The 15,084-nt window shown below is 36.9% G+C and overlaps 1 long non-coding RNA gene across 1 annotated transcript in view; it reads left to right on the forward strand.

The window, feature by feature from the left end:
• Positions 1 to 216: 216 nt before the first annotated feature.
• Positions 217 to 15,084, forward strand: part of LOC118352576 (uncharacterized) — a 59,983-nt gene continuing 45,115 nt past the window's right edge. The window contains exons 1-2 of the long non-coding RNA XR_004809873.2: positions 217 to 702; positions 2,173 to 2,241. This is a non-coding gene — a long non-coding RNA (uncharacterized LOC118352576). The remainder of the gene's footprint in view (positions 703 to 2,172; positions 2,242 to 15,084) is intronic.

A 15,084-nucleotide genomic window follows, 5' to 3' on the forward strand; every position in this document is an offset into this window, starting at 1 on the left:
TCTTGCTATAAGTTAAGTATATCGTAATCATCTGATGGTACAAATGAATAGGGAGGAAAGCTCCTTCATTATCCAGGAGCTTGCAGACTTGTAAAAGATGGGTAAATGTGTTTTTGACTACTACCAGGCTGATTCTGGCAAGGGCTATTATGAAACAACAAAGATGTATATACAGAGTTGAGAGCAGAGGCTCTGGAAGGAGACAGACCTGGCCAAGCCAAGCTCTCCTCTTTACATTTTGTGTAACCGTGGCCAAGGTATTGACTGTTCTAAAGAGCCAATGTCCTCATTTATAAACGGAGATAATGTCTACCTCTAAGGGTCATTTTGAGGATTTCAGGCATAAAGATTATAGCATAGATAACTATATGCATTGGCACAGTGTCAGACATATAGCAAGAGTTGACAAAATGGTAACTAAGTAATAGGAAAATCCAGGGAATGGAGAGATTAAATCCTACTGGGAAATTGTGGATACCCACCTTGGGAAGGTGAGATTTTAATTTGGTGCTAAAGAATGAACAGGTCTCTGCTAGAAGCCCTGGAAAAGAAAGGATTTCTGGGCAGAGGAAGGTGTAGGGTTAGGGTTGCAAAGGACAAAGAAGGAAGATCCAGAGAACTTGGGAGGGATTTGGGTATGTTTGTAGTGGAAGAGCATCTGGATGCTGCTCATAGTCAGAGTTTGGAGACTTTGAGTGCCAGGTAAGAAATTTGGACTTTAATTTTAGTAAAAGCTCCTTATTTGAAATGATTCTCAGTTTTCAAAGAATTTTCTCACAAGTTAAAAAATAAGTTTTTATAGTCTATGAAATAGGTCAGGAAAATGTTACATGATCTCACTGCATACATGAAGAAATTTATTTTCAAGGAGGTTAAATAAGGAGTTCAAGACTGCAGACCTAGGAAGTAGTAGATTCAGAACCGGGTCTCACATCCTTTGGCCTAGACAAAGTGTCTTGCCCAAGATGCTACCTCGGGTTCCAGTGAGTGCAGCTGAAAGTATTGGTTAAGGGCCCTGGTGAGATCTGTTTTTTAAGAAGGGAGCTATGCTCTGAGTGGATGGCATTGAGGAAAAACACTAGAGTTGGGAAGACCAGTTGGGGCTTTGAGGTAATCAAGGGGAGGGATAACTGGGCCCCAAACTAAAGAAACTCCAGGGCAAATTGAAAAGGGAGCACAAACTGAAGAGCCTTTGTGAAGATAGAATCAACAGGTTGGGAAGACTGATTAGCCATGGAGGGTGAACTTTAAGGAGAAGAAGTTTATGGTCTTGAACGTGACCAGCTAAGAAGGGGGAGTTCATGAACAGAGAATTTGAGGTGTTTTTTATAATTGTTTCCTGTCTCTTCAGGAACAAACCTCCGGGAAGGTGACCAAAATTGAAAAGTAACTAATAACATTTAAATAGTGCCCTAAGTTTACATGGCACATTCAGGTCTTTATCTTATGATTGAATTAAGTAGCTGAGAATATCTGATATAGTGATTATTATTTCTAGTTCTTTGTTCTTCTCATCTATAAAATGGGGAATATAATGATTCCCCCCCCCCCGGGCTTATATTGCATGAGTTAATATGTTTAAATCACAACAGTGTCTGGAACATACAAATTGTTTCCCATTATTATTTTTGGTTTTATTATTGTTAAGTTTCAGTTCTGTGAGCTATATATAATGAATGGGCTGACAAGGAAAATCCCACAAGCTAGTTTTACAGGAGTGAGGGGGAGGAGGAAGAGATTTAGAGAACTCAACCCCTGGAGTGAATTTATGAATTCACCTCTGTACAAATTTATGAATTTCAGCCTCTGATCTAGAGTGGGGAAAAGGCAAGATCATTGCTGGCTTATTTTCTATTTTATTATGAGTTGACAAGGAGAAATAGAAACTCTGAAATAAAGATCATTTCTTCAGTCACTGACATTCTAGTCCCTCATTGCTATGGGAAGCTAACTCTTAATTAAGAGTAAATTATTTGGTCCCTTTAGATTCACTTTCTTAAGGAAATAGAATTTTTCATGGAGAGAGGAAGAACTGCCAAGTAAGAGAGAGCCTCATAAATAAAACTTCAAATAACCATCCCAGCATGCTTTCAGGGAACTGGAACATGAGAAATATACCTCAATATAACATTAAAAGAAATCCCCAAAATGACACAAAATTTGTCATTTCAGAGAAGAGGAACCACTTCTAATTTCATGAGCCTTTTGGAGTACTATTCCATTTACTTCCAGCTCTTCCAAGTAAGTTTTTCCACACTGCCACTCTCTTTCCTTTCTTACTACTCTTTATTTTGATCCTCTAAAGAAGTTGCAGGAATATATGATCCAGTAATTCCACTACTGGGTAGTTACCCAAAGAATATGAAAACAATAATTTTAAAAGATATATGCAGCATTACTTACAATAGCCAAGATATGGAAATAACCAAAGATGAATGGATAAAGAGGATATGGCATATATAATGGAATGTTACTCAGACGTAAAAAGGAATGAGATCTTACCATTTGCAAAAACATGAATGGAGCTAGGGAGTATAATACTAAGTGAAATAAGTCAGAGAAAGACAAGTATCATATGACTTCACTCAAGTGTGGAATTTAAGAAACAAAACAAAGAAAAAAGAGACAAACAAGAAAACAGACTCTTAACTATAGAGAGCAAACTTAGGTTACCAGAGGGAAGATGAATGGGTGGAGATACATGAAATAAGTGAAGCAGATTAAAAGTACACTTATCTTGATAAGCACTTAGTAATGTATAGAATTGTTGAATCACTAGTTTGTATGCCTGAAACTAATATAGCACTGTATATTAATTATACTGAAATTAAAAATAAATAAATTTTAAAAACTTGAAAAAAGATAAAATAAAATTAGATTAAATAAGAGAAAAGGAGGAGGAAGCAGGGAGGAAGAGAGGGGTGGGGGGGGAGATGGAGTTGTTACAGGAATATCCCGAGTTTGGTCTTTGTGATGTTGAGCTGAAAACAATACCTATCAGGGAACCAGAGCTGAGAGGAGGAAGATGTTTAGCAAAGATTCAGCAATTTAGGATCACAGATCATAATGAGACTGAAAATCAAAGGTAGACTTTTACCTAAAAAAAATGTTTTAATGCAAATATATGCAAAATGTTATTTGTGATGTCAAGGGTTGTGAACTTCCTTAAGCCTATCTTGGGATAGGAGCAGCACCTATTTTGGGAGAGATGGCAGTGACTCAGGGCTTCCTCCTTGCCAAGCCCACTATTAGGCAGAGGAGAGAGAGAAGAAATAATAAATACAGTGCTTGGAAGTGAATCCCTGCACTGAGACTCAGTTTAGTCTTCCAGATTATTTTCATTTTTTTCCATTCCGTAAATACATGGACAGTCAGTTTTTTAGGAATGTCTGCCAGGTGTTGGTATGATAGCAGGAGATCTGGTATTAGGAGAGAAGGAAAGAACTATAGAGAAAGAAGACTTGTGATCTGAGTGAGCTGGTCGCTTCCTCTTGGTGCCATTTGGGTACATTTAACTGCTATGAAATACATGAGACCACATATATTTTCTAAGTATCAACACAGAAGCTTCTTTTGGAGTTACTGATACACTCTGGTAGTCAGGCCTTACAGAAAGATTTTCCCAGAGAGACCTCATTCAAATGCAAAATTCTGAGGGAGATGGGAAGAAATACTCTGAGGAAAAATTGCATTTAAAAAAGAGTGAAAAAAAATAAAATAAAAGAGTGAAAGGGTGAGGATAAGTAAAAGTGGTGGACAGTAAGGGAAATGGTTATAGGATTTTATGATTAGATGCAACTTATTGTCTCCTCTCTGTCCTTTAATATGTAGTTAATTTGCGTGTAGTTTGCACATAGTAATTACCTCTGGATATAACCAAAGGATTTATGCAAAATTTGACATTGAAAAGAAAGTAAATGATCACATAATTTAAAATTGCGGTCCTGAAGATCATAGAAAAAATAATGACACCGGATGTGAAGTAGGTGGCCACTAAGCTCACCTTTGGTACTTATTAACTGTGACTTTGGAGAAATCACATAACCTCACCTAACCATAATATCCCTCTTTTTTTTTTTTTTTTTTTTTTAAGAATAAGGAATAGGCCTGTTTGGGAGATATTCAATAACATAAAATAACTCTTTTATTCTTCAGAATAGAACTATGAGGTAGATACTATTATTGTCGCCATTTTATAACTGAGAAAAATACAGAGGTGTAGAAAGGTTAAGTAACTTGCCCAAGATCTCCCAGATAGTAGGTAGCAGAGCTGGAGGACAGAAATACAGCTGGTCTGGCCCCAAGGCCATACTCTTAGCTTTGGTCCTTGTTGGTTTTCCAATATGTCCCCATACATGAAGGGCAAGGAGAGATGGAAGAAAGATGCAGGCCACTCCAGATAGACAGGTGGCAAATTTAATCAGCAAGGGAACTCATCTATGAGGCTTGTCTTCAGCAGCCATAAAATGAGTAGATCTCTGCACCTGCTGGCCAGAATCTTATGTTTATAGAGTGGTCTTTAACTAGATTCAGTCCTGTATACTGTCTAGATGGTCTCGACAACACATCACTGTCTCGAGTCTATGTCCTTGGAACCATTCCTACTGTGGGAACAATGGGCAGAATGTACTTTCCAAGGATAGAGGAGGGAGTGACTGAGTACAGCTTGTGGGTCAAGTGGCAGTCATGTCCTCTCAAAGACCTCTTCCAATAGTTCCTTACATTTATATTTACAGTTACATTCTGAATTTAATTCAGGTTGAGTGAAACATTTTTCAAGACTAGAGCATATTCCTTTTGAAAGAGTGTTGCATATGTGGCAGATTCTTAACGCTGTTTTATGAAAAAAATTTTCCTTCCAGTTTCATGTATGTGACTAAGAAGCTGCAATAGATATTTCTGCTCCTATAAGACTATTTTTTAAAAGGACTATTCTGATCATAAGCTATGTAAGTATGTATATGTTTTTGGACTGTCTGATAAGGAATGTTTTTACTTTTATTTGGTTCAGAGATACATATTTAACAAATTCTTCATTGGAGCCTAGTAACATGGTCCAATAACATGCTATGATAACAATGGATATTTGCCCAACCACTTAAAGTTGCTGAATCGGTAAATGGTCCCACAAACCCACCCATTCTCTTGTGTTATTGGAGTCTCCCAATAAGCCAGTCAGCCAATATAGGTGCTCGGCTTTGTGTGATGTTAATGTATCTCATAAATTCCCTAACAACAGTTATACATAAAAATGTTTTTCTGCTTATTTGTCATGTCAGCCACTAACATAATGTGATTATTTACCAAACATTAAAACATTTGTAGGTGAAGAGACTTATTCCAAGAATGGAATGAAATGGAGACTGGTTTTTAAAAAAGAGGGAGGACCATGTGTCTAGAAAATACCCTCAAGCATCTTGCATAGAGTTAAGGTGTCACTGACTGCTCTACAAGTCTTTGTGTTTGTGTGTGTGTTACTATGATGAAAGTTGTCAAATTTCAATCCATCTGTTCTTTGAATAGTTTGCTTCTCAAAGCCCATTTTACTATCAGTTTTCCGACAAGTTTTGTGGTTGGCATTGCTACTGAAATGTCTTTAAGAACTTAAGTTTAGCCTGAAAATTTGCCAATTATCTTGATCCACCCTAAACGAGGACATTGTGTAAGTGTGAAATTGAAATGATGTTAAATTATTGCATATCTACTATCACAGTAACATTGGACTGATGCCACACATTTATCCCAATTTTTGGATTTGGGCCATTATACTAATAAGTCCATGATATTAATTTTTAAAAATCTAGCCATGACTCCTTCAAAATAGAATTCTTCATCTTTTGTTCAAGCAAAGAATGCCTAGTGACTTCAAAGGGACAATGTAATCGGTCCTAACAGAGATGAGAAGAATGCCCAGATTTGCCTATGAACAATACTCATGACAGCAGTGTCACCTCAGGCTCTGTAGTCCTCCTGCCCAAGACAGCCACAGGATCCCACTGGTCAATGAGATGAAAAAAAGAGAAGAAAAATCTTTCCTTGGGGTCTGCTAAAATAAGCCTTTGTTAGAGTTTTGTCTCAAGCCATTCAAGAATTGGCCTTATTCCAACTGTTTTCATGCAAGAAACAACATTATACAACACATTGAAAATAATTTTCAGAAGGCTGCATGAACAGGATGGTTAAGAGCTTGGGCTTTGGATTTGAAAACTTGGCTCTTGCAATTTCCTAGTGGTGTGATCCTGGACGATGAATTAACTTCTCTAAGCCTCAACCTGCCTGTAAAGGGTGGGATGGTGGGCAATGATACCTACTTCCTAGAGTGTTATGAGGGTAACGTAAAATAGCAAGCGTTTAGCACAACGATGGGAAGGGCATCGTAGCCAGCAGCTGCTACCTTTATCAGCTTCGCCTTTGCCTCATCACCATCATTACTTGCTCTTCTCTCAGCCAGCTACTTCTGGTCTTCCTGCTCAATACATTATGAAGATAGAAATGCTCACCACAAGAATTGTCTGTAAAGTGCCTTGAGATGTCCAGAAAGGCATATCATTCCACTGAGTGGTTATTTACTCCTCAGTTTTTTGTTCTGTGGAGTGATTTTGTTTGTCCTGCAATATTTCTGCCTGTGGATAATGGAAGGGTCTGTGCTACTCTTCAGAGCAAGAGAATCCAGTTTCGTTCATGCCTAACATTTTTTTAAGTCAAGGAAATTTATTTCCTGAGGTCATGTCACAGGAAGTAGACTCAGCCACAACTGTGGAGCTCTCACAGGGAGGCCAGAACTTTATTGACATGTTGGATGAGCCAGGGCACTTATGGGGAAATGTCCTATTACCTTTGTTAGTGTTCACAACAGCGGAGAGCCGTCCCAGAGCAAAGGTGTCAGGGAGCAGATCCTAAGGCACATGCAGGATGCTGATGCCTCTGGTTTCACTGTGAGACTTTGGGGAGGGGGAAGCGTGAATAGGTTATGGAGGGTCCAGCTGCTGAGTCAGATTGAGACAAGCCATGTGGGGTGGAGTTTGGGTCAGCAGGCTGGAGAGGTTTCTGCTTTTTGATCATTATCATTTGGGGCCTCATCAGATGGTCTTGGGGCCACCTGAGCCCCAAAGCTGGGAAATTCTTCTGAGCTGCTCATCTTAGGAGCCTTCTTGCTGCTGTTGGTGATCCAGGGAGCTTCCCATACCACAAAGCCCTTGGGTGGCACCTTGGACTCTTCATGGACTGGTGGCTTCATGTACATCTGCAGCGTCTCGTTGTTGACCACATCAGCCAGGTATCCCTCCACTAGTTTGAAGATATGGGGGATGCTTCCTCCACATTCTCTGGGAGCCCCATCATGGTGCTGCAGTCTTGCCTAACATTTTTGCAAGGTCAGTAGAAATGACATTTGAAACCTTGTCTAGGTATTTGTTGGATAGTTTTAATAATCTTAACAATGTTATATTTTGGTTTTGTACTTTGAGGAAAGAACAGTGACATTCTATTCAAGGTGTGGAGAAGAGTGGCAAATAGAAATTAATAGCTATTTTTGCAAAAGATACATTTAGTTATGTCACCATTTGTCCATAAAAGTTATAGAAGTATTAGGTCAGAGGATATGTTGACCAATGAGTCTGATTTAGTGATAAGGCTTTCATAGAAATTGATGACATTATTGGTTTGGTTGTGGGGCTATTTAAATATTCTATTATGTGGTATATATACCACAGGGTATTTCTATTTATTTATTATTTTTATCGAGGTAAAATTGGCATATAACATTGTATAAGCTTCAGGTATACAACATTATAATTTGACAATTGTATGTACTACAGAGTGATCACCACCAAATGTCTAGTTGCCATCCATATAGTATTTATACTGGGAAGCTGTATAAATAATGCTAATTATTTGGGGGATACATTTGTTCCTTTGCATTTAACCTCACCTTGAGGTCTACTTTAAAAAAAATGGAATTCAAGAGTTCCATTTATGGGGTAAATTTTGATGGGTATTTATTGATTATCACCATGCTATCAATGATGATTGTAACAATAATCATGAAGAATGTATTTAGAAGCATCCAATAAACTCTTTTATGTGCTTTCAAAACCTCGAAAATCAATTCTGAACAGCATATGGAGAGCTAGAGGCAATTATTTGAAAGTGAGACAAAAGCAGGGTAGGATTTCATTTGAGAAAGTAAAACATTAATGAATATCAACATCTTAATTTCTACACCATTGAAACTGGTTATAGTGGTATCTAATACAAATTATATGATGTCATGTTTAATAAGATGCTCACACTTCAAATTATGTCTCTTTTATTGTAAAACATGTCAACAGTAATAATTTCTGACGTTTATTTTAGCTACTTTAGATTGATTGAAATGATAAGTTTTCTAGTATGTCATCAAAAGTTACTTACAAATTAGATCTTTAACAAAAGCCCCCAACAGTGTTATGCCAACCCTCTCTACCCCTCCTCTATTTGATAGGCCAACTTCTATTGCATGTGACTTGGTGGAAGCAGAGAGGAATAGTGACGTAGATGATAGAGAGTTGCAGGCTAATGAGATAAAAATGGAATGTGCTGCATACTGTGGCTAGTCTAAAGTTAGTGTTCCATCTATGAGAGTTTTTATTGTTACTTATTACTGTTATAATTATAATATTTTTGTTTCTAAAGCTATGATAAATCTCCTCCTTGTAAAGCACATTCTCTTTCTCTTTCTCTTTCTCTCTCTCATACACACACATACACTCACAAGAGAGAAAATTGCCATATCTGGATCTTGTTTTCTGATTATATTCTCTGATTCTTAAGCAACTTTCTAGGGGAAAAAAAAACGTTAATGAGCATTATATTCTATTTATATCTCCTTAACATTTACTATCCTATGCGTGGGTTATATTCCATAATAGTAAGATATTCCAGTAGCATGTTTATTATTCTACATATGAATTATATATGTTTATATATATATACATAAATATGTATATCCTTTAAAAATATCATTCCTTTAATGTACTGTTGGATTTAGTTTGCTAGTATTTTATTGAAAATTTTTGCATTCATGTTTATTGGGGATATTGGCCTATTGTCCTCTTTTTTAGTGGAGTCCTTATCAGGTATTGGTATAAGGGAAATGCATGCCTCATCAAATTAATTTAGATGTTTTCTTTACTTTTTTATGTTTTGGAATGGTTTGAGAAGAATAGGTATTAACTCTTCTTTAAATCTTTGTAGAATTCACCTGAGAAGCCATCTGGCCCTGGACTTTTGTTTGGTGGGTTTCAGTTTCTTTGCTGGCTACTGTCTGTTCAACTTTTCTATTTCTTGTTTCAGTTTTGGTAGTTTTTGTTTTTCTAGGAATTTATCCATTTCTTCCATGTTGTCCATTTTGTTGGCATGTAGATTTTCATCATATTCTCTCACAATTGTATTTCTGTGGTGTTCGTTGTGATCTCTCCTCTTTCATTTGTGATTTTTTTTTTGAATTTGGGTACTTCCTCTTTTCTTTTTGATAAGTCTTCCCAGAATTTTATCAATTTTATTAATTTTTTCAAAGAACCAGTTTGTTTCCTTGATCCACTCTATTATTTTTAAAATTTCTATATCATTTGTTTCTGCTCTAATCTTTATTATTTCCTTCCTTCTGCTAGATTTAGGCTTTGTTTGTTGTTCTTTCTCTAGCTCCTTCAGGTGTAAGGTTAGGTTGTTTTTGAGATTTCTTTTGCTTCTTAAGGTAGGCCTGTATTGCTCCATACTTCTCTCTTAGAACTGCTTTTGCTGCATCCCGAAGACTTTGGAACATTGTGTTTTTTCATTTGTTTCCATGTATTTTTTAATATCTTCTTTGATTTCCTAGTTGACTCATTCATTGTTAAGTAGCAAGTTGTGTAACCTCCATGTATTTGTGATCTTTCCAATTTTTTTCATTATTGTTGACTAGTAGCTTCATAGAGCTGTGGTCAGAAAATATGCATGGTATGATCCTAATCTTTTTGTATTTGTTGAGGACTGATTTGTGACCTATTCTGGAGTATGTCCCATGTGCACTTGAAAAGAATGTGTATTCTGCTGTTTTGGGTTGGACTGTTCTGAATATATCTGTTAAATCCATCTGGTCCAGTGTGTCACTAAAAACCATTGTTTCCTTGTTGATTTTTTGTTTAGATGATCTGTCCATCGATGTAAGAGGGGTATTAAAGTCTCCTACTATTATTGTATTATTATCAATTAGTTCCTTTGTGTTTGTTACTGATTGTTTTATGTATTTGGGTGCTCCCCTGTTGGGTGCATAAATGTTTGCAGTTGAACTTCTTGTTGGGTTGTCCCCTTTATTATGATATACTGCCCTTCCTTATCTCTTGTTACAGTCTTTGTTTTAAAGTCTGTCTTGTCAAATATAAGTATTGCTACTCCAGCTTTCTTTTGACATCCATTTGCATGATAAATGTTTCTCTGTCCCCTCACTTTCAAACAGGTGTCTTTAGGTCTAAAATGAGTCACTTGTAGGCAGCATACAGATAGGTCTTTTTTAATTTAATCATTTGACACTCTGTGTCAAATGATTGCAGTGCTTAATCCATTTACATTCAGAGTGATTATTGATAGATATATGTTTAGTGCCATTTTATTACTAGTTTTACTTGTTGTTTCTATACATTTTCTCTGTTCTTTGTCTTTGTCACTTTTGATCTTTGCTTTCCACTCAGAGGATCCCCTTCAATAATTCTTATAGGACTGGTTTAGTGGTTATGAACTCTTTAATTTTTATTTGTCTGGGAGATTCTATTTGGAATGATAGACTTGCTGGGTAGGGTATTCTTGGCTGCAGATTTTTCCCATTCAGCACATTGAATATATCATGCCACTTTCTTCTGGCTTGCTAAGTTTCTGTTGATAAATCTGCAGCTAGCCTCATAGGTCTTCCCTTATAAGTTAAGGACTTCTTTTGTCTTGCTGCTTTTAAGATTTTTCTTTATTGCTATATTTTGTAAAGTTAATTACAATATGACTTGGTATTGGACTGCTTTTGTTTATTTTGATAGTAGTTCTCTGTGCCTCCTGGATCTGGATGTCTCTTTTCTTCTCCATATTAGGTAAGTTTTCAGCTATTATTTCCTCAAATAAATTTTCTGCCTCCCTTTCTCTTCTTCTTCTCCTATAATATGAATATTACTACATTTGATGGTGTCACTCAGTTCCCCAAATCTATGCGAATGTTCCATAATTCTTCTTTCTCTATTTTGTTCAGCCTCATTATTTTCCATTATTTTGTCTTCTGTATCACTTATTCATTCATCTTCATCTTTTAGCCTCGTGTTCATTGCATCAAGTCATGTTTCCAATCTCAGTTATTGTATTTTTCTTTTGTAATTTATTTTTTAAAATATTCTTTTATCTCTGTGGTAAGAGTCTCCCTGAAGTCTTCCATTCTTTTCTTAAGCCTAGTGAGTATCCTTATGATTTTTGCTTCAAATTCTCTATCAGGCATAATCCTTATATACATTTCGATTAACTCTCTGGATGTGACCTTATCTTGTTCTTTCATTTGGGATGAATTCCTCCATCTTGACATTTTGTCTAAGTGTCTGCCTTCTTCTCTGTGTTAGAAAAGCCCATTATGTTTCCTGTTCCAGAGAGTAATAGCTTTATGAAGAAGAGATCATATAATGTCTGGGGCCTAGGTATGTCAGGGAGTGCTTCTGGTGGTGTGTGCACATGAACTCTGCTATCATTTGGGTTACTCTATCTTTCAGGCCAGTCATTTGCACAGGCTCTCCTTGCCTGTAGTGGGCAGTGTTTGATTCTTGGACAGGTTGCGGCAAGTTTTGGTTAAGTGTGCTCTGGTCTGTCTGTTAAAAGAGACCTTATAATACTTCCACTAGAACTGAAGCCTTGCAGAACTCTCTGGTAGGGAAACATGATATGGGCATGGGTTTCTGCTGGTCTTCTGGGGAAAGGGCCCACCGTGCTGGGCCTGAGGGATGTAGGACTTGGTTTAAGAAGGTTAGACAGCCAGTGTGGACACTGTGCTGCTTCGTGTAGGTAGATCTGTGTTTATGCTGAGAGGTGGGGAAAGGAAATGGCACCAGCAAGCTCCTTTGTCCCCAGAGACGCATCTCTATGATTGCTATCTCTCAAGGAAGCATTCCAAGAAGAGTGAAGAATCTTCCCACTAGGTGTCCCAGTCATTTTCAGATTGGTGTTTCTACACTGTCTGTCTCCAGATTGTTTGCTTACCTTCTCTCCAGGAGCAGGACAGCCCTCTCTGGGCTCTATCCCAGTCAAGCCCACCTGACCTTTAAAACTCTAATCTTTAAGCTCTGCTGGCTTAAGACCTCATGAAAATCATCCTGTTCTCATTTTCCTAGCCAATGGCTTTGAGAAAATGTTTGCCTTGTGTGTTCCCCTGTGTGCTCCTCTCTCTCTCTCTCATCTTTCTCTGAGACCATGATGCCTTCCTCCCCTCCACAGCACCTGTAATCCATTTCTCTCCTAAACTCAACCTATGGAATGGGAGAAGATATTTGCAAATGTCTTATCAGATAATGGGCTAGTATCTAAAATCTATAAAGAACTTCTCAAACTCAATACCCAAAAAACAAAGAATCCAGTCAAGAAAGGGGCAAAAGACATGAACAGACATTTCTCCAAAGAAAACGTACAAATGGCCAACAGACACATGAAAAAATGCTCAACATCACGCAAGATCAGGGATATACAAATCAAACCCACAATGAGCTACTATCCCACATCAGTGAGAGTGGCTAAAATTAACAAGTCAGGAAATGAAAGATGTTGGTGAGGATGTGGAGAAAGGGGAACCGTCTTGTACTGTTGGTAGGAATGCAAACTGATACAACCACTCTGGAAAACAGTATGGAGAGTCCCCCAAAAAGTTAAAAATAGAACTACCCTTTGATTGAGCAATTGCTCTACTAGGTATTTATCCAAAGGATACACACATAGTGATTTGAAAGGGACATGCACGCCCAATATTTATAGCAGCAATGTCCACAGTAGCCAAACTATGGAAAGAGCCCAGATTCCATTGTCAGATGAATAGATAAGGAAGATGGAATATTACTCAGTCATCAAAGAATAAAATATTGCCATTTGCAATGATGTGGATAGAGCTAGAGGGTATTATGCTAACCGAAACAAGTCAGTCAGAAAAAGACAAATATCATATGATTTCACTCATGTGGAATTTAAGAAACAAAACAAATGAACATAGGGTAAGGGAAGGAAAAATAAAATAAGATGAAGTCAGAGAGGGAGACAAACCATAAGATCCCTCTTTTTTTTTTTAATTTTTTTATTGGAGTTCAATTTGCCAACATTTAGCATAACACCCAGTGCTCATCCTGCCAAGTGCCCCCCTCAGTGCCCAAGAGACTCTTAATCACAGGAAACAAACAGGTTGCTGGAGGGAAGGTTGACGGGGGGGATGGGGTAATTGGGTGAGGGGCATTAACGAGGACACTTCACTTAATGAGCACTAGGTGTTATATGCAACCGAAGCACTAAACTCTACCTCTGAAACTAAAAACAAATAGATAAATAAATAACATTTAAACAATAATAAACTTGTTCACTTAAAAAATTCCACTTTGCATTTTTATGTTCTTTGGTACACTGATTATTCTCAAATTGAATATCATGGTTTTATCCCTGGTTTGTAGATTTCTTTCTTTGTCAATGTCTGTGTATCTTTGATGTGCTTTCATTTGTTCTGTTATTGTCTTTTCAATATCACAGACTCTTCATTCTTGATATCAGTTCTGCTACTATTGGTCTCCTTTGCTGCTTGACTGCTTTTATAGAACTTATAGATTTCATACAGCTTTTAATAGTATCTTTGCACCTTGTTTTAGTACGAATTGTCTCCTCTTTTAAAATAGTGGGAGGCAATTACTATATAATCACGTAAGCCATTTTAGATGATGGTTGTTTTGTCTAGCTTCCTGTCTTTTTAGTAGTTGCCCTAATAAAACTTAGCTTTTCGAAAATCTTATTTCTCTTCTATGTATAACTCATTGATATTTGCTCTTACATTTTCCTTTCTGTAAATAATATCTTCTTGTGAGGTTTTCTCTGAGTTTCCTTCCTTTTTGGATTCTCTTTTTCTAGTATATGTGCTGCTGAAGCAAGTACAAGGATTCTCTTTTTCTAAATTTAGCTAAGAAGTCATTTGTTTTTCAGTCTTTCCCAGAAGTTTCTTTCTTTTGCTCTATCTGTATGAAGATCAATAAACCCCAAGACATTGTGGTATATTATGTAAAAAAGCAAAGAATGCTTGTCACCCCCAACTAATCTTTCTGTCATCTTCATCTTAAATGCATTTATATAGTAGCCCTAGAATAATACTTTTCACTATATTACTTAATCTAAAAGGACAAGATAAAAATAGTGGCAATAGTACTTGTGACAATTTGTCAGCGATTAAGAAGCATGCAATGCTTTTTAGAATGATTTCTCAATCATTACTTATTTTGTACTGTTACAAAGCTCTTGTATGGCAGGTGGGATGGAAAAATTGTCCAAATTTACAAATGAGTAAACTTAGTTTCAGGGAGGTTCAGTGACTTGCTCTTGGTCACTCAGCATGGCCAGGCCATGAACTTATATATATTTTGTCTGTAAAGCTTGAAATCTTTCTATTACAGCATCCTAATTCCTGAGTTAATGCTAAGACCTTCAACTAAGCAGAAAAAAATTATTTTAGATTTTTTTATTTAAATTGCAATTATTATGCAGTGTAATATTAGTTTCAGGTGCACAATATAGTGATTCAACACTTCCATACAACGCCCAGTGATTATAGTGATTCAAGACTTCCATACAACACCCAGTGATCATCACAACTGTACTCCTTACTCCCAATCACCTATTTAACCCATCTCCCACCCACCTACCCTCTGGTAATCATCAGTTTGTTCTCTATAGTAAATATCTGTTTCATTAGTTGCCTCTCTTATTTTTCCCCTTGCTCATTTGTTTTGTTTCTTAAATTCCACATATGAGTGAAATCATATGGTATTTTTCTTTCTTCTCTGACTTATCTCCCTTAGCATACTTTGTAGC

Source organism: Canis lupus, chromosome 27 (assembly GCF_003254725.2).
Source record: "Canis lupus dingo isolate Sandy chromosome 27, ASM325472v2, whole genome shotgun sequence".
Classification (NCBI taxonomy): domain Eukaryota; kingdom Metazoa; phylum Chordata; class Mammalia; order Carnivora; family Canidae; genus Canis; species Canis lupus.